Here is a 21,884-nt window from a genome sequence, read left to right as displayed (position 1 = left end):
TTTCCCCCTCCACGAACCATGCGAAAAAAATAAACTACATAGATTAAAAGGCAACTTACTTACCCATTATCGGTTCTGTCACAATATTCATTCGTTTGTGCTCTGGGGCAGTCGTTTAAACACGTTTTTACGTACGTATACGTTTAAAAGTGAAATAAATAATATATATGAAAAAAGACATTTTCGTAATAATTGTGTATTTTGAAAAATATTGTGTACATATTTATATTTATTTATGCAGTTCTGGTGAATTATAGATACTAATTTATTTTGGTAAGTTCTCATTCTTTTTTGTTCATTAAAATGAACTACAGAAGATTCTCTTGAGTTATTAGAAATGTATTTATTTATTTATAAACGGTGCATGTACCGTAAAAACAAATTTATAAAACAAAAAAATAATAAAATTACAATGTTACATTCCTTAAGGGGGGACATGCTCGTCGAAGGTCAAAATTGAGTTTTTATTGTATTTTCAAACCATGATCCTGGACACGCCTTAAACGTTGTAGATGATCTATTTATAGAATTTTGAAGCCTTATTATCCTTTATAGTTATTTTAAACATTTGATAACTGCATAAAGTATTTTTGTTACATAAAATAGTATTCTTTTAAACCTCTCGCTCTAATATTTTAGAATATAGTCATATTTCGGTACATAACTGTGCAGTGGTGTTAAGATTTTTTACATTTATTAATTTTTAAACGCATTTAATAAACCATTAGCATAATTTATTACGAGATAATTTTTGTAAAATATTCACGATAAAAAATTATATTGCTAATCTCTGTGATCCCAAATTTGACAAGAATTAGGCATTTTATTATTCAAAAAATCGGCAAGATTAACACATTTGAAGATGATTCTAAAGATATTTATTATAAGCTATGTCTTTGACCATTCAAGTGTGATAAACATCTTATGAATAATGATTGCTTTATAATAATTATTGACCTAAGAATAAGGTAGTGTTTTTTTGAAATACGCCATTTCTTTTGTCATTCCCCAGTGGTTAAGCTACAACATGCGGCCGTAGCCATAAAATGACAAACTATAATTAAAGTAGGAAGTAAAATTATGTTAACGCGCGTGTTTGAACATGTACCTAACCGAATTTTTTTTTATTTTTTTTTAAACGGTACATGTTTAAACACGCGCGTCAATATCATTTTACTCCCTACTTCAATTATAGTTTGTCAATTTATGGCTACGGCCGTATGTTGTAGCTTTACCACTGGGGAATGACAAAAGAAATGGCGTATTTCAAAAAAACACTACCTTATTATTAGGTCAATAATTATTATAAAGCAATCATTATTCATAAGATGTTTATCACACCTGAATGGTCAAAGACATAGCTTATAATAAGTATCTTTAGAATTGTCTTGAAATGTGTTAATCTTGCCGATTTTTTTAATAATAAAATGCCTAATTCTTGTCAAATTTGGGATCACAGAGATTATCAAAATAATTTTTTATCGTGAATATTTTACAAAAATTATCTCGTAATAAATTATACTAATGGTTTTATAAATGCGTTTAAAAATTAATAAATGTAAAAAATTTTAACACCACTGCACAGTTATGTACTTAAATATGACTTTATTCTAAAACATTAGAGCGAGAGGTTTAAAAGAATACTATTTTATGTAACAAAAATACTTCATGCAGTCATCAAATGTTTAAAATAACTATAAAGGATAATAAGGCTTCAAAATTATATAAATAGATTATCTACAACGTTTAAGGAGTGTCCAGGATCATGGTTTGAAAATACAATAAAAACTCAATTTTGACCTTCGACGAGCATGTCCCCCCTTAATCTTGCGAATTATTCGTTGAATAAAAAAAATACTTAGTTAATTAAAAAATATTAGCAAGTTCAAGTAAGTTACAACAAAAAATCTTGGAGTGATCCATGACGTCGGTTAGTAATTAAAGTAATACTTACTTTGATTTAAAATACAAAAGCCGATGGTGTTAAGAGCCATTAGTTAAAATTTGTCGCAATTAAGTATGGACCCTTTAGCATAGTGGTTTATGTGCATGGGCGCGAAACCCGGGAGCTGCAGGTTCGATTCCTGCGGGGTGTCCTACTTTTTTAAAAAATGATTTTTTTATTGGTTATAACAAAATTATGTATGTTCAAAATAAATTGTATTTTAACATTTATTTAATAAAATACAAGTTGAGTAAGTACACAGCAAAAAAACAGTACTGTGGGTATTGAACATGTCAATGGACTAATTATTCAAAAATGAATACCACAATAATACAAATTCAAATTGACTTATTTACACTTTTAGTGAACTTTACAAAAATACAAATTCAATCCCTTCACAACACGACATGAAAAAACAAAAAAAAAATCTGTATATACTTAAGTACATAATTTGACAACATCTCATGCATATACACGCTATAAAATATCATTTTGTAAAAAAAATAAAAGTCACCCGACGGGACTTGAACCTGTACCTGCTGGATTCGCGCCAATATGCTTTTCCAATCAAGCTACAAGCATCTTACAGAATTACGACGATTTTAGCTAGTAGTTGTTACATGAAATGCTTATCGAATTGCGTTGAACTGGTGTCCTATTTTTTCTACAAAACGATTATTATAGTGTGCATATGCATGAGATGTTTTCAAATTATGTATATTCAGTATATAGAATGTTTCATTCTCAAATCTTGTGCCTTGTTCGTTTAATAAAAAAATAGTTCATTTAAAATTCTATATAGGTACTTACATACCAATTTAATAAATGTATAATAACACCATTACTACCTACGTGCGACCACTCACTTCCTTTACGTAATATCCCCCATGTCCAAACCGTCCCTGAAATTTTTACCACAGTTAATACATCCTGCGATTCGTGATTACGTCTAGCCACGCCTTACGTAACAAATGAATAGCTCCATTGGATTCCCAAAAGGGCTGACCACATCCTGGAATAATAATTGTTGTCGGGAGATGAAATGCCAATGTGTGTTTTGCGGTTTGTTAAAACACTCGATAAGTTATGGCGCGTCGTGTAAACTTTGAAAAGCTATTATCTCGCGCAGGGCCGCCGCTAGGAGCGCAGCTGCCCGTGTGCGATACAAAATAAATTTAATGATAATCTTTATTTGAGTCATTATTTTTTATTATAGACAAGCTGTGCAGATCATATATTATAAAGTACCAATCTCAGTATACTCTATAATCATATAACACCGAACAAACTGTTCATAACACTTGGGCAGATACATTATTATGAATATGTATGTAATAATTATAAATTACCAATCATTTACGTCGCGCACTCATAAAATTTTGTTATTATTCAAACTGGCGTCATTCAGTGGCGAAGGGTGGAAGTAGGCTATTAGATTTGACATAAATAGTGTACATTAAATTTTGTCAGTCATACGTATTTGTTTTTATTGAACTAAGACTACAATTTACAGATGGAGTAGGTCAATTTAAAAAATCAATTAAACCCTACTAAAACCAAACCATAATAGTTTTGGTATGCTTTGGGCGATCCGACAAAAGTATGCACACCTTTTCATTCATACTTTTTGGTTTTCGTTGAATAAAGGATATATATTACAAATGTTGGTCAGTTTTTTTTTTAATTTATTAAGCCCTGCTTAAACCAAGCCGTAATATTATATAAAAATATTATTATGCTTATCTATAAAATATCCATATTTATTATATTTGATTTATTGTCATAATTATAGATATTTTATAGATAGACGAGTATTTTTTGACTATTATCTATTATGGCTTGGTTTTCGCAGGGTATAATAAAATGAATTTTAAAAACTAACCAACACCATCTGTGAATAATTGTAGTCTTCGTTCAGTGAAAACAAATACGTTTCATTGACAAAGTTTAGTATGTATTATTTATATTGGATCTTAACAGCCTACCTCCACCCTTCGCCACTACGTCATATTATAATATATTATTATATCTAGTATGGTTTCATTAAATGAAATACTCTCAAATAACGTAAATTACCAATCATTATTTACGTCGCACATTTCAATAATTAAAAAATATTATTATTCAGACTACAGTCATAATAGTATATTACATAATATCAAGTATCATTGGAGACAGCTTGGAGAGGAAGCCTGCGACCGCTCTTTGATTCAGCTGTCTACGTTTTTCCGAACACGTTTTGCACATAAGAATGCGGTACCCACGATGGCCGCGCGGCTTAAGCGTCGGCCTATAACTCCGTGGTTGCCGTGTTCGAATCCTGGGTCTGGCAAGTACACATATTATTTTTCAATTTGTGTACAAGTCAGAGTATGGCCCTAATAGGTTGAGCAAGTGGCTAACATCCATTTCTCGTAAAACAAAATCTGTTAATAAAAAACCTCCACTCTGTGGAGCCCCATAATATGATCTTATTAGGATCGGATACGGTCAACACGTGGAAGCTCTGATCTAAAATCTATGTTTCTCCTGTCTCTCGTAGTCCAGTGCGTAAAAAGTTTGCCTTTTATCCAGGGGCTCAAGGTCACAATATATTTATGTGATTTTCTCAAAGTATTGAGTATTTGCGATTGTTTCACTTAAATTACTAACTACACTAATGTCATTAGGTTTCATGTCCTGTTATAGTGTTGAAAAGAATATATTATAATTAATATGTGTATTTTTTTTAACCTGCGGTTTTCGGCGGCTAAAATAATCTTAAAAACCCAAATAAAAGTACCTAGCCACCCCTTTTATACGTAATTCATTGTTAAATTTCAAGTTACAGTTGGTTTTTATATCAATAGAAGGGTTTTGAATATATTTTCTACTACCACAAAAAAAAATACATGAATAATGATAATAGTCGGCACAACCCTTAGTGCAGTTTTCAAAATCTATGACTAGTGTAGAGCAGTGGTGCCCAACCTTTAGTATATCTTGAGCAAATTAAGAATTTAAAAATTTTAGGCGAGCCACGCATATGACGATGACCTTTTTTTGAAAAAATCAGCACAATATGTATATAAACAATACTATTACACTACTACTGTTTATTGCTACTTCTAATCTACTACAAATTAAAAACAATACAGTACAAACAAAACTTATTAATAATTAATATGTCGTCAAAGGGTTTTTTGTGCATTGCAAGTATATGTGCAATCTGAAATGAATCAATTGTAGCAGCTCTTGATTTAGTTACAGACTTAGTAAATTTAGATTGTTGGGCAACTAATGTGGCTTTCGATTCTTTCACTTTAGATTTTCTTAAACCGACGTCCCTAGACAAAATGCCGCCCCTAGGCAGTATGAAAATGCCACCCCATTTTTTATACAGTATTTTTAATCATCCTTTCATGACTCCAATTTAATAAATAACCAACAAAATAGTATATAGGTAGGTATCACTAAAACATAGAAAGTTAAATTTATCCCCAAAAGTGGGGATTATTGACGTTGGAAATATAGTGGCTTCTCATGCATTTTTGCGATACATTAATTTACTCTGTCTTGAGGAATTAAGGGTGATCTGTGTCGCTTTTCTTCTTCACAAAACTTGGCAACATTTGTAATGATATTTTTAGCCTGAGATCGCAAAGGTTTATGCATTACTAAATCGTTAATCGATATAATGACGGAACAACCTTCGATACAGACTAATATCGTTTACCAGGAGTGGTAGGTTAGATGCTCTCTGTTAGAAGAGGAGGGTGCATCTTTAGTTCTGACGATAAATACAATTTCCGTGCGCACTGGTTAATAAGCCAGACTGTAATTATTTGAAAATCTGTACGTCTCGTTTATGGTCACCGAGCACGTCGAAAGGCAACGGAAGTAAACTAGACATTGCGAACCCGACAAAATAATTAAAGTCCTGTTAAACCTTTTATGTTAATTAATACATTTTGTGTCCAACCAGTGAGCTGATTTTTTGAATTGAAAGATATTTTCGTAATTAAGTTTAGGTACCTACTTAGCTATTTCTGTATATTATACCAAATGGTTCTCCTCGATTTCCCGCCCTTCCAGTAACTGCCGCCCCCAAGCGACCCTCAATCTGCCTACCCCCAGGGGACGTCACTGGCTGTTAATAGGATATTCAGTACCATATTTTATTATGAACCGTTGTAAAATGTTGCACCTTTTTCCAATAGCAACTGTGTAATAAAACTTAGCAATAGCAACGCGAGCCACATTAAAACGGTACGCGAGCAACACGTTGCTCACGAGCTACGGGTTGGGCACCACTGGTAGAGAAACATGGGGTAAAACAGCCTACTGGATTATATTAATTTAAACACACTCATAATAATTAATTAGTGATGAACATTGTATAATATATATTTTGTGATCACCTTTTCGCCTAATGACTTACATATTTGAGATTTTATAACTCTCATCATCATCATCAGGGGCGCGACAACCCGGTGTGGGTATTGGCCTCCTCCAACAGCTCCCTCCACCTGTCCCTATCCATTGTGGCCGCTTTACAATTCGGTACCCCCACAATACTGCAGTCACTGGCAGCTCCATCCAACCAGCGAATCATTGGCCTGCCTCTTCTTCTACGCCCTACTGGATTGCTGGACATCACTCTCTTTGCCGGTTCATTGTCATTCATATGGTGCACATGATCTAGCCATCGCAGTCTCCCAATCTTAATTGATTGAACTGCGCTGCAATCTTCGTACAGCCCGTAGAGCTCAGCATTATATCTTCTCCCCCAATTGGTGCCGTCCCTGATCGGTCCATATATACGGCGGAGAATTTTTCTTTCAAAGATGTTCAGGGCTCGTTCATTTCGCAGAGTTAGTGTCCAGGTTTCCGATGTGTAGGTGAGCACTGGCTTTACAAGTGTCTTGTAAAGAGTGCTTTTAGTTTGGCGAGATAGTATGCGGGACTTAAAATGTCTTAAAATTTTATAACTCTACTACCTAATAGTAAATCCATACATTGGAATGTAGATTTTTATAATATTAACTATTTTTGGGAATCGTAGTAAATTAATGATAATATGATATGAGGTAATAAATAAACCACCTGTAAAACCGTTTCGCTATAATATTAAAAGTATATAATCATAAAACCAGACAGCGTAATTCCATTTGATGGTAATTATATCCATTAACTTTACGTTAATTAAAAATAACTGTGTTATAATATTTTATTTCCATTTTGATGTATTAAATAATGAACAAAATTACGGATAGCGTTTTATATAGGTATCAATTGATTAAAGTTATTTTTTTACAGTCTGCAGACAAAACGTTACTGTTACGAGCCATAGAATTGTACAATATTTAAAAATAATTACAAGATAAAAAGAACTTTTTATATACAACGTTTTTAAATTTTCTGTTGAATCTAAACTTGACTTGACTAGCTTAAACGATCAAAAAAAAAATTGTACTTGATAGAAATAATACTGAAATGTCATTTTGACATGTCATATTGATTTCCATAGTACCCCAGACCCCTCCCCTAGCAACCAATAATGGTGTCGAAATAACTTTCCATACAAAACAGAATTAACTGAAAATGAATTCAATTCTACTTAAAGATTGCTAAAAGTATTTAAAAAATGCATTGGCATCGTGTTATGATATATTCTAAATGTCTAGCTAGTCGGGAAGTTAGTTAAAAATCGATTGCAAGATTTGTACCGAAAGAACCACCGGACAGATAAGAATACGAGCTAAGAAAAACGTTGTAATAAAAATACATACCTACCTTCCCCAAAAATTAATACTCATTAGACCAGAAACGCAATTCTTGGTAAGGCTTCTACCTATCTATCGATAATACCAAGTCAGAAAAGCTACCTGGTCGGCCAAATTGAATCATTTTGAAATCTGCGTGTTCCCGCTCCCAAAGTTAATAGGTCACATGTAAATTGTACGTAAAACATTTCACCGTAGCACAGTTCACCGTGAGGCTTCTATCGGAAAGAGATGACCGTATAGTATACGGTCTCCAATTTTATTAGATTCAATATGAACATTAATTCAATATTTTCATAGACGATTTTGACAAAAATCATGAATTCAAGAATGAAAACCTAACCTAACCTAACAAATAATCCAGTATATCGGCTATTTAAAAAAATTGTTTGCCACTGGCTTCCTGTAAACCGACAAGAACAGTGTTTTATCAAGACATGAATTTTATCTTAGTACTATACGGCCCAAATTTAATATAAGACCATATATTTCCGATACAATATTTCACGGTGAAATGTGATAAGGCGAACTGCATACGTACAAATTTCCGGACACAAAGTTAATAATATTTAACCTTTATTGGCTGAGTCCAATGACATTATTAATGGACGACGCACTCAGTACAGTAGCTAGCAAGTAAATTCGCCCATAGTGACATTCGCACGTGCATAGGTAGACGTCACGCAATACCCATTATGCGATATCACGCATCGGGAATTTATAGCATTATCACCTTTATTGTAACGGCGTTAGAACAGTGTTTCTAGTATCAATGTTCGTTTGAGCGAACCTGTTCGAACCGAACCATTCGGCAGACCCGACAAAAAGTTTCGGGAATTTATAGCAATATCACCTTTATTGTAATGGCGTTAGAACAGATTATGCCATTCGGCAGACCCGACAAAAAAAGTGAGCGTCATTTTTTTTTTCCAGATGCTTCGTCCATATTAATGTCATTGGCTGAGTCAAACCGCAACTCAATAACGTACAATTCGTGTTCTTCCTTATCATTTTAAATTATCTATAGGTACTTATCTTATCAATTATTTTAAAAGTTCAATAATTCCTTATACAACTTTACGAATTAAATTTATTTGAGAACATCGCTATATTGTGGCTTTGCGTTTTATTAAAACTCTTTTTTCCTTAAAATGTTGCCAATAGTGGCAACGCGTGGCTTGTCTATTTTCACGGAATATCACTGCAAAATCTGTTAGAAAAAATGAATATCTATCTATCCATATCAGATACACGAGTTTTAAAATATTTATACATTGTTCAAAATTAACAAGCGAGCAAATAAAATACTTGGGATCAACTTTATCCCTACATTCCTTATTGCTACAAAATTCTATTCTTTATATTTCAATAGTTTTTGTCAGAAAAACCTACGTGATTTTTTATATGCCGTATGGTGATCATATTATGCTCCAGTGGCAAAGGGTGGAGGTAGGCTTTGTAGATCTGTCATAAATAGTGCACACTAAACTTTGTCAGTCATATGTATTTATTTTCATTGACATAAGACTACAATTATTTACAGATGATGTTGGTTAGTTTTTAAAATTCAATTAAACCATGCGAAAACCAAGCCATAATAGATAATAGTTAAAAAATACTCGTCTATCTATAAAATATCTAAAATTATGCAATTAAATCATACATAACTTTGGATATTTTATAAATAGAATAATATTTTTATCTATTATAGTTTAGTTTAGACAGGGCTTAATGAATTTAAAAAAATGATTCAACAATATGTGTAATATGTATTCTTAATCCAACTAAAACTAATAAGTATGAATGAAAAGTGTGCACAATTCTGTCGTATCGCCCAAAGTATACCAAAAGTATTATGGTTTAGTTTAGGCAGGGATTAATTAACTTAATTTATTTTTAAAAACTAATCAACACTGTCTGTAAAATTGTATTCTTAGTTCAATAAAAACAAACACGTATGACTTACAAAGTTTAATGTGCACTATTTATGGCAGATCTTAACAACATACTTCCACCCTTCACTACTGATATGCTCCAGCTAAAGTGCAAACATGGCCGAAGAAAGAAAGAAGAAAATTGTACTGTTTCTCATAAGCTTTTGCGAATTCTCAATGAACCGGTTTTTTTTTTAAGAATTATTATTATTAATAATATATTATTAATTAATAATGTCCTTGCTTTTTCGTACAAGGTGGTTGTTAGTAATTTTCACATCATCACAATCACAAACACCCAGGCATTGAGAAAAACACATAAATATTGTGTCCTCACCGGGATCGAACCCAGAACTCTCGGGTGGAAGGCCAGCGCCTTACGCACTGCACCACGAGAGCCGCTCAATGAACCCCGTTGGGAATTCCCGTTATAGTTTCTAACAATTACGGATGTAACTATTAGCAGACTCATATCCGAAATTTTGTCTGTTAAATAAAATAAACAAAATGATTAACTAGTGCCCGCATACGACAGTTATAGTTGATATTATTTACAGTTCACTTTTCGAAACGTGGTAATAATATTAAAATGTATTCACATATTATGTATATAGCTTCAAACCGATTATCGATTAATAGGTCGGGTAATGCTTACGGGACTCCAATTTAAAAATGTCAATAAAGTGGTTTTCTTTAATATCTTTCGACCGTATCACAGTTATCGTGAGCTGTTCTATTTAATTGGATGCGGCGTCGAAGACCTGGGGCCTTATGTTGTAACTTGCGAGTTGAAGTCGCCCGGCGACATGACGTCATATGACATCATTGTGACGTACTACCGGAGTGAGTCAATAGCATTCGAGAGATTAACGCTACTCTAATACTGGCGTTATTCATTGTCCCCATACACAAATAGGTGTTTCAGAATAATATAATCTATGGTTAGCCGTGTGCATTGAGCGGCTCGCCTCGATGCGTGTATTGAGCTTACGTCACAATTACGTCATTTCGTCGGGTGACTTCATGTCACAAGTTATAACATAGGGTATTTGGCAGCGAAAGTGGGATGAAACGACCAAGGGCCGGTACACTTATTTGTTTTTCCCTAATATAAAATGGTGATTGGAGATAACCATGTTGACTCCTGGCCACTACACCAGTCAATTTTTGACAGGCCATGGTGGGTTGCCAAGATCTTTGAGTTTGAACTTGCTAACCGACTGACATGACCATGCGGCGTAGAAAAACAGGATGCAAACCACATCCTCTGGGAATGCTCGAAAATGTGCTCCGAGAAGGAAGAGACGCTCAAGTCGGTCCAACTAGCTGTTGGGCCCATCGGGCCGTCCGACCTGGTCGCCACATAGGCCAATTATTTTGCTTTTAGAAAATTTGCGGCGTCTTATCTCATCTCTTCACATAATTTTTGCTGTCCGTATGATTAGCTTCATTTTTTGTTACCTGTATATAATATTTTAAATTCATTTTCTTTTGGTTAATTTTATTCTCTGTGCCTTTTCTCTCCCTCGGCACTTTGCATTAGAGTAAAATCAGTAAACTCATTCCAAAGCTCACTGCATATTATCCCTTTTCCAGGGACGCCTTCAGTTATTAATGAAAACATATTATTATCAGTTAATTGTGGCTAAAAAAGGCACTAATTTTTTCTAAAGTTAATACATATAACAAGTTATCCAAAATGTAACAGAATCTTGGTTACTAACGTTTCATCCAATTTTATTATACAGTGTCTTATTTTATAGTCATGTAAATTCAGTCAAAGCACATTTTCATGGCAAACATGGCGACCTCGGTCTTGGGTAACTGCTCCTGAGAAATTCCCAGTCATAAAAAAATGATGCTTTACAGCCAAACGTAGGGTCCCGTGATACGCCCGATTAAGACCGGGTATGGGCCGTTCCTAGAAAAGGGGTCTATACGCAAACACACTTAAATAACTAAAATTAATTACTTATAATTTTGGTGATGTATGGTTATATTTTTAATCATTGGCATTTGCTTCTCTTCTTGGTCGTGCACTCATGGTTGAGGATCATGACCACGAAAGCATTTGCTGACGTAACTTAAAAATCTCCTCTCTCCTATAAAATTTAGTTTTTGCATATAGACACCCTTCTGAGGAACAAATTTATATTGGCAATGTCCTACAAATTAGATGAACCCAGTCCTGAAAACCAATATGTATTTAATTATGTAAATTAAGTACATAACTACTATAATTTAAATTGTATTATATTTCAATTACGACAATATCGTATATCACTAGTTTACAGCAAAAAATTAGAGCCAATTTAGATGTCCGAATTATCTAATAGGTATGGAGTTGATTTTTATTATTTTAAAATAACAGTAGATATAGGTCCATGCTTTGTAATCAAACACATTATTCAAACATCACAATGTGAACCCTACTTGTAGATTTCGAGACAAGCGTTCTGTTTACTATTCCACTGCTATTGAGATTTAAATATTCATAATGTTATCAGTTAAAATGAACCCAACGGGGGCCAAAGTTTTGAGAAGATAGTGAATTCGCATTATTAACTGAAGTTTTATTTTTGAAACTATCAAAAACCAAAGTTCTTTGTAAAAGGGAGTATTCAATAGAACCTACATAATATTATTTAAACTTCCAGTAAATGTTTTAATAGTATTCAAACTATACCGAAAAGCTTTTAATAATAGACCACTTAAGAGCTGGTACTCAGAATTTTAAGCCCAGGTGCATGTGCATACATAATGCTGAGCTCTACGGGCTGTACGAAGATTGCAGCGCAGTTCAATCAATTAAGAGAGACTGCGATGGCTAGGTCATGTGCACCGTATGAATGACAATGAACCGGCAAAGAGAGTGATGTCCAGCAATCCAATAGGACGTAGAAGAAGAGGGAGGCCAAAGATTCGCTGGTTAGATGGAGCTGCCAGTGACTGCCGTATTCTGGGGGTACCAAATTGGAAAGCGGCCACACTGGATAGGGACAGGTGGAGGGAGCTGTTGGAGGAGGCCAGGACCCACACCGGGTTGTCGCGCCCCTGATGATGATGATGCATGTGCATACTTGAATGGATTTGTAATATACATAATATTATTGGTCTGCCTAAGTGAAGGTCTCCTCTAGCTTCTTCCGCTTTTTTTTCTGTATCAAGCTCTCCGCGAACACGTAGTTCCGTACGATATTATTTTAATGTAGATAATGTAATCTATTCTTTGAAAGATTTTAGCCTGAAAACTGTTCAAACCGATCATACAATTATTCAATTATACCAGAAGCATTAAACGAAGTGTATTTCTCATTAATAAATTATATATTATATTATTAGCATGTGAGATCCTAAGAAGAATATTGGCCTCCGCAGAGTGGAGGTTGTATTAACAGATTTTCGTTTTTACTAGATAATAGACGGATGTTAGCCACTTGCTCAACTTATTAAGTCCATACTCTTGAATCCAAACCGACACCATACTTATATAGGGAAACAATTCAAAATACCTTGTTCTAAAATAATGGCGTTTAAAAATTTTGCACAACTTTTGTAAATGTGTTTATTTTTTTACCACGTTTTTATTCGTATCCGGAAATTTGTACGTAAACAGCTCAACGCAGGACATTTATTCGTACGCCGCAGTACGTGAAACATGAGTTCGTGTAACATTTAATCAAATGACGAGTTCTTCGTATGCTACATGATGTGGCAAATTTTATGAGATGTCTTTACTAGGTTATGCTAGGTTAGGTTAGGGTTAATCTAATTGGAACAGTACTATTTGCAAACTATCGCCGCATTTTGTAAGATACGTACAAATGTATTCCACGGTGAAATGTTCAACGAACGCTATGCTATACGAACTCATGTTTCACGTACTGCGGCGCACGAATAAGTGTCCCACGACGAACTGCATACGCACAACTTACATGTAACCGTTTTTATTAGCTCGTATTCTTGTTTGTCCAAGATTTGTATTGGACGATTGAAGATTTTTAACTAATTCCCCAGTGGTTAAGCTACAACATACGGCCATAAATTGACAAACTATAATTATTGAAGTAGGGAGTAAAATGATGTTAACGCGCGAGTTTGAACATGTACCGTTTAAAAAAAAATGGAGTTTAATTGAAATTTTATAAACTAACCAACACTATTTGCGATTTGTAGTCTTAATTAAATGAAAAAAATACCTACATATGACTGACAAAGTTGTGTGCACTATTTATATCGAATATTAACAGCCTACCTCTACCCTTCGCCACTTCTACCTACTACTAACTACATCTTCCCTTGCCTGTCTCCTTATCCATTTTCAAGCGGATTAAGATTGCTTAAGAATGTGTAAGTACATTCTTTTCTTTTTCTACCATGTCCGTTTACAATCATGATCGAAATTCCTAGAGACATTTGATATTATTGTGGGTATATCTTTGACTCGAATGCTACCTGAAAAATACAGCTACCAACCCCCGAACTTCATTAGTAGTTTAGAGAGTAAAATTGGTGGAGTATTTATAGAAACATTTCGAATTCGGACCAAGGGATACAACTTTACAATAATTAATAATAAATTATCAAACACACTAATATTTACCGCTGCTAACGTAGCGTCTTTTGTCGGATGAAGTATTTTTGTAACTATAGCTTAAATAATACGTATGAGGTATGTGGCTTTAAATCTATCGTTTTTTGACATCGCAAATTTAAAATTTTTATTTTTACTTAAAACCTAATATTTACTTATCTAACATACATAATTTGAAAACACTTATGAGACAATATATAACCAATAGAAAAAATCTTTTAAAAAAAAGTAATACACCCCGCAGGAATTGAACCTGCATCTCTCGGGTTTCGCGCCCACGCACATATACCACTATGCTAAAGGTACCATACTTAATTACGACAAATTTTAACTAATGGCTTTTATAATACTTTCTGAAGCGTTTTCTAAATTGAGCTACTATTGGCTGTCGGCTTTTATATTTTAAATCAAAGTAGGTATTACTTTAATTACTAACCGACGTCACGGATCGCTCCAAGATCATGGGCGTGAAACCCGAGAGATGGGGAGGGAGCTAACAGGGCCCTAGCCTGGGGGGGGGGGGGGCGAGCTCAGACGGGGCCCGGCGAGGCGAGTCAACCAGATAAGTGAGATAAACACATCTATCACAAATTTGCTTCACTAGTAAAAAAAAGTCTCCTGCGTATTTTCATTGTATAATATTATTATTTAAATTTTTAAGGGTGTTTCAATACTCGACATAATTCCATGGATATAAGTATTAAAATATACAAAAAAAACATTAATTTTACCGCGAAAACCATTTGGAAAACGCTACTGTATCTTTAGCGATAGGTTGGGGGGTCCGCCAAAGATCCTAGCCTGTGGGCCCGCTTCAGGATGTGGGGCCATGCTGACAAAGTTTAGTGTGCACTATTTATGTCGAATCTTAACAGCCTATCTCCATCCCTCGCCACTGGTTGGTACTAAGCCAGTGTAAACAAGCTCATATTTGACCGTTTCTTGAAAATAATGACATACTTATTTAAATTGTTTGTTTTTTTTGTTTTTTGACTTTTTTAAATAAGTACCTATAAGAATCTTTAGACAAATTGACTAATAAAATATTAAAGTAAATGACATTAAGAATGAACAGTTTGTACATCGATGGTCTAATGTTAATAACTATGACGAACATGACTGTTTGATGTACCTACTATGAACAACAAAAATACTGCCCATCGACTGCGAAATTCCTGTATATGTAGTTACTTTAACAAAAATGTAAAATCTCGTATCTAAACATTGCAGAATAAATCTGTAATAGCCCTTATCTTACCTCTAACCTGTCAAGCGTGTTGCATGACGTGTGTTGAGTTCAGCTTCAAAATGTAAAATTTTTGAATTATTTAAAAGGTAAAACCGTAAGTAATATAACAAATTTGGATATGTATCTTTATATATCTTTAGGTATGTCACATTTTATTGGATGTTGTCATTATATTAGGCGTTATGTGCTTTGTTTTACCACTTTTTACGTTACCAGATATCGTGGCGAAGGGTGGAGGTAGGCTGTAACATCTGATATAAATAGTGCACATTAAACTTTGTTAGTCATTCGTATTCGTTTTTATTGAACTAAAACTATAATTTACAGATGGCGTTAGTTAGTTTAAAAAAAATTAATTAAACCCTACCTAAACCAAACCATAATAGTTTTGGTATATTTTTGGCGATCCGACAAAATTGTGCACACTTTTTCATTCATACTTATTTGTTTTAGTTGAATTTGAAATACATATTACTAATCTTGTTAGTTAATTATTTAAAGTTTATTAAGCCCTGCCTGAACCAAACTATAATAGATAAAAAAATATTATTCTATCTATGAAATATCCAAAATAATGTATGATTGAATGGCATAATTTTAGATGTTTTATAGATATTATTGCGTATTTTTTGACTAATATATATTTTGGTTTGGTTTTCGCAGGGGTTAATTGAATTCTTAAAACTAACCAACACTATCTGTAAATCGTAGTCTTAGTCCAATGAAAACAAATACGTATGACTCACAAAGTTTAGTGTGCACTATTTATGCTTGAGCTTAACAGTCTACCTCCACCCTTTGCCACTGCCAGTTATTGGTATGCTATGTAGTTACAACATAATATGTATATATAATTTATAGATGGAGTTGGTTAACTTTTAAAAAAATCAATAAGGCCAAACCATAATAGTTTTAGTACGCTTTGGGCGACCCAACGAAATTGTGGACACTTTTTCACTCATACTTATTTGTTTTCGTTGAATTAGGAATACATTTATTACACATGTTGAGAGTCAGTTTTTTTTTTAAATTAATTAACCCTGCTGAAATATTATTATACCTATAAAATATCCAAACTTATATATGATTTAATGTCATAATTATAGATATTTTATAGATAGACAAGTATTTTTTTACTATTATCTATTATGGCTTGGTTTTCGCAGGGTTTAATTGAATTTAAAAAACTAACTAATACCATCTGTAAATTTTAATCTTATTTCAATGAAAAAAAATACGTACCTCCATATAGCCTACCTTCACCCTTCGCCACTGCCAGTTATTGGCATGCTATGTAGTTACAACATAATATGTGAACTATTAACAGAAGTTAAAGTCCCTCCACCAAACCCGCCCCGTACCACCCCCGGTGGCAATTGGTGATGTGAAGCACCTAAGAATTGGCCTGGGAGTGTTCTGGGAGAAGATGCCCAAGACTTAGATTGCTACGCTGAAAGCGAGCTCTGACTGAGTTTACTGAGTTTACTCTAATGCAAAGTGCCAGGGAGAGAAAAAGCACATAGAAATTACTAAAAAGAAAATGAAACTACTTGTTTATTAAATTAAAGAACGAAGCTAATCATACGGGCAGCAAAATTTATGTGAAGAGATCTTCACGCCCGTAGTAAGACGCCGCAAATTTTTTGAAAGCAAGATAATTGGCCTTAGTAGCAACCAGGTCGGACGGGCCGATGGGTCCAACAGCTGGTTGGACCAACCTGAGCATTTCCTCCCGTTCGGAGCACATACTCAGACACTCCCATAGGATGTGGTTGGCATCCTGTATTTCCCCTCCGCATGGACATGTCGGACGGCTTGCAAGTCCAAGCTCGACTATTAACAGTCAGATACGGGATATTAAATATTTAGTTTTTTTTAGCTTCCTGCACAATTTGTAAAAAGTTACTTACGGGATGTTAACATTAGGCCATCGATATTAAATTTGTAATAATAAGTAAGTCTTAGTATGTTTATGAGGAAATTTATACATTTTTTAAATCATACTAATTACATATTTGTATTTTGACCTTATTTGAACTAACAATATAGCGAGATGTAGATTATTTCGTTGTACGTAAGTATTATTTAATATAATAAAAATATATTTTACATATCAGAATTGAAAATTTGATAATATTGACGTCTTCATATATTATTATTTTCTACGATATTTTAATATTATGACAAAAATATGAATTAATCGTATTAAATTTTCTTTATTTCACGTAATAAACTTTTAATTGAAATTTAAAACATAGAAATTCATGACATTGACATCAGCTACTTGTAAATTGTACGTGAAACATTTCACCGAGGCACAGTTCGCCGTGAGCTTTCTTATCGGAAAGAGATGAGCGTATAGGTACTATACGGTCTCCAATTTTATTAGATTCAATAAGAGCATTTTTCAATTTTCATAGCTGATTTTAGCAAAATTCATGAATTCAAGAATGAAAACCTAACCTAACCTGACAATTAATAAACCAGTATATCGGCAATTTTAAAAATTTGTTTGCTGCTGGCTTCCTGTAAAGTGTAAACCGACAAGAACCGTGTTTTATTTAGACATGAATTTTATGTCAGTACTATACGACTCAAAAAGGTTAGACGGTCTTGAATATACTGCCATATATTTCTGATATAAGATTTCACCGTGAAGTGTGATACGGAAAACTGCATACGTACAAGTTTCCGGACACGGTTGATATCATGATACGAAGATAATCAAAAAAGTAACCTTAATTCGAAATGTGGTATTGGGGCGAAAAGGGTATAGGACGATTCGGCGCCGAGACAATTGGGCGCTACGCAATCGTATGAAATTCGAAAATAAATAGGCGTTCGTGAATTATTATAGGTATTGGTGAGAATTTAAATAATATGCACACATAAATAATGATTTAATTGTGCATATCTTTAAGATCTAACGAGAAGAGACTTGTTATATTTTCATAATATGAAGCGTCAGGCATAATAATTATCAATCCACAATAAAAAAAAATATTATATAAAGAGCAAAATGAATTAAAATTACTAGGTAGTAGATTGAAATGTATTAATATTCCTCGTCTATTTTATGTATCAAATCGTAACGAACGTCTATTTATTTCATTAATGAACGTTATTTTATTCGACAGTGTGGCGCCCACTTGTCCTGGCGTCCAGTTGTCCCAGTGCCGCGCAGAATGCTTCGTATTTACTTCGTATTTTATAAGTACTGACATAAAATTTATGTCTAAATAAAACACGGTTCTTATCGGCTTACTATTTACAGGAAGCCAGCAGTAAAGAGATTTTGAAAATACCCGATAAACTGGATTATTTCTTAGGTTAGGTTAGGTTAGGTTAGGTTTTCATTTTTGAATTCATGAATTTTGCCAAAATCAGCTATGCAAATTGAATTAATGTTTCTATTGAATCTAATAAAATTGGGGACCGTATAGTATACGGTAATCTCTTTCCGATAGAAAGCTCACGGCGAACTGTGTTACGGTGAAATGTTTTACGTACAATTAACATTGTAACCGTGAACCCATTGAGAAGGGCGTTTGACAGTCAAATCGTCCGTGTCACAAACCTTAGTCATGAACCTCTGACGAAATGGAAAATGAAGTAATCTTCTAAGCTGTTATCAGAATAAGTTTTTCTGTTCCATGAATAGGCTTTGGTCTTATTTATTTAAACGTATGTTTCCTTATGTACGAAATATTAAGAGCATTTTCACATAAATATTTATTAAGTTTGTACAATTTTATCAAACACGTCATGTCGATTGAGACAGTCATAAGAATAAGTAATCCTATTGCAAGGTGAAAGAATAACACTATATTATTATTACATTTACATACTAATTAAATAAACATCAAATTTCTCAAAATATTTCGTAATTTATTGTTTTACAGTGTTGTTTTCTATTGTGACTTAACTGTATTGCCATAGGGATTAAAACTTAAACTTATCTCACTCATATGGCAATAATAGAATCAAAATATTGCATATATTATATATGTTTATATTAATAGGCCTTGTGATGTTAATACGTTTATTATTACACTTAGATTATATTGTTGATTTATATCGATTTAAGTAAACATATTATGCAGTCTCCCCAGAAACAAGTATTTTGATAATATAATAAACATACGTATCGCATATCGCGGACATTCTGTCAATGTGTTATATCTGAAATTTCAGTCGAAATATTGATATTGGTCGCCAATCAATGTCACAGAACTAGGGATTGCAATACCGAATGAAAATATCAATACCGGTTTTTCGGTATTTATTATTGAATACCGGTATTCGTTGAAACATAAAAAAACAGTAAATAAAGCTATTAAAATCTCTTTAAAACATTATTTTATAGCAAAAACCTACTTACCTACGTTTATTATGTTGACATTTAAAAATATGTTTTGATCATAATATTGTAGAACTGGTGATTTCCACAAATAATTTCAATATATTGAAAATTTTAACTAAAGCCTTCTAAATGGCTAGTCCATTAAGTGCAAATAAGTGCGGTGCAGGAAAAGCTCATTCAACGCTTATACAGTCATTTCAATAATTGTATTATATAATAATTGAAAATTTTACCCAGATGTTTTCTATTTCGAAATAATATTATGTTAATTTATCCGGACAATTTTATAGGTATATAGGTATATTTGATGGATTTTGTTTTGTTATTATTTCACCTCTGTTGGATTCAGTCAATATATTTTCATTTTAGCAGCACATAGCTTGTTCACTCAATTCAATAGGCAATACAGTACAAAGTAATGAAAAATAACATTAAATTCATTTTCAAAACGTAAACAAGTGTGATTTCTTAATACCGAAAATTCCGGTATTTTGGTATTGATAAACACTTGAATACCGGTTTTTTAATACCGGTATTGCAATCCCTACACATAACTATTGCAATAATTGGTCGTAGTTACTCAACAAGTCCGATGAATATCTTAAATATCGAAAACAAATTCATCTTATCAGAACACACAGATTTTAACAGTGAAATTTTGTTATCTGAATTATCTCTTTGTATCAACATAATATTATTACATTGTTACTATGAAGATCGATCGAAAAATAAGATTAAATAATTACGATTATTATACGAAATCAATGCAATCGATAATAATAACGTCTTATATTCATATCAAATCAATGAATGCTTCGTTCAGTATTTTACCTTTCTGTACAGTTAGTCATTTTGTAGATAGGACTTATTGACAGAATTCCCGCGATCTTGAGATAAAATGATTCAAAATTTTTGCTGGTACCTAAAGTGCAAATTATCAATAAATATTTGGTGCATAGAGGTCGTTCATTTTAATATGAAGTTCAAATTGGACATAGCTATGCAGAAAGTAGCCAGTCCACAAAAAATAAAAAAAATGAGATTTGATATAGATCAGATGCGAGATGGTTTTCTCTACATTGTGCTGAAAATAGCCAAGCCGCATAAAAATTATTCTTGAAATAAAATACTATTTACAATTTGACATTTTACATACATTTTTAATAATCATGTTGTTACTAAAGTGCCATTATCTCAGCTTGACATTATTGTGGACTGGCTACATTCTGCATAACTACGTTCAATTACGGTTCCATGAATAAACAGAACAGCTATAAATAGAACTATGACATCTTAGGAAAAATAAAACATTTAATAATATTGAAATTGTCGTATCTCTATATTATGCTTTATAGATTTTTAATAACACAGGTTTTTAATATGCCGTAAAAAATCAAATTACATATGTAATTTCTGCATTCCTAATCACTGGAAAGCCTAAATTAAATGGTGTTGCCGGACGCCGGTAAGCTATGTATATTTATCGTCTTAATAATTCTAATAATATTATGTTCAAAATGCTTCGGTGACTAGGTACAACGAAATAATGAGTTTAATAATTCTGTGAAGTTGTAGATGATTATCAAAATCGAGCAGATAAATTGAGGTTTTTACGTCGTATGGCCAACTTCTCCTTGTACAGTTCAAGTCGAGCCCTGGCCTCCTCCACCGCCGTCCTCCAGCCAGAACGGTCCTCCGCACGTATTTTCCAGTTCCTGATTTTTAGCAGCTGGTTGGCATCTTTTGTAACGTTATCACCCCATCGTGTGCGTGGTTTTCCCACTGGCCTTTCCCCCCTGGGTTTCCTTCGAGGATCTTCTTCAGTATCCGTGACTCAGGCATGCGCTGGACATGGCCTGCCCAGTTTAGCCTCTGGAGTTTTATGAAGGTGGAGAGTTTTGAATCTTGGTTTAAGCGGTACAGTTCCGTGTTGTACCTAATTCTCCACTCCCCACCATCATTCATGGGTCCGTATATCCGCCTCAGGATCTTTCTCTGAAAGCAGTCCAACACTTCAGCTGTTTTCATATTTAG

The 21,884-nt window shown here is 33.4% G+C and overlaps 1 protein-coding gene across 1 annotated transcript in view; it reads left to right on the top strand.

Moving 5' to 3' along the window:
• The first annotated feature begins 80 nt into the window (after positions 1-80).
• The window catches only part of LOC147074808 (cysteine dioxygenase type 1), a 57,926-nt gene continuing 36,122 nt past the window's right edge, over positions 81-21,884 (top strand). The window contains exon 1 of the mRNA XM_085942969.1: positions 81-273. The gene's annotated coding sequence lies outside the window, so the exon portion shown is untranslated. The remainder of the gene's footprint in view (positions 274-21,884) is intronic.

This window comes from Rhyacophila brunnea, unplaced genomic scaffold (assembly GCF_057557595.1).
Source record: "Rhyacophila brunnea isolate RB1 unplaced genomic scaffold, BYU_Rbru_1.0 scaffold_15, whole genome shotgun sequence".
In the NCBI taxonomy this organism is placed as follows: Eukaryota; Metazoa; Arthropoda; class Insecta; order Trichoptera; family Rhyacophilidae; genus Rhyacophila; species Rhyacophila brunnea.
Note: the sequence above shows the minus strand (reverse complement) of the source record. Positions and strands in the feature narration are given on the sequence as shown.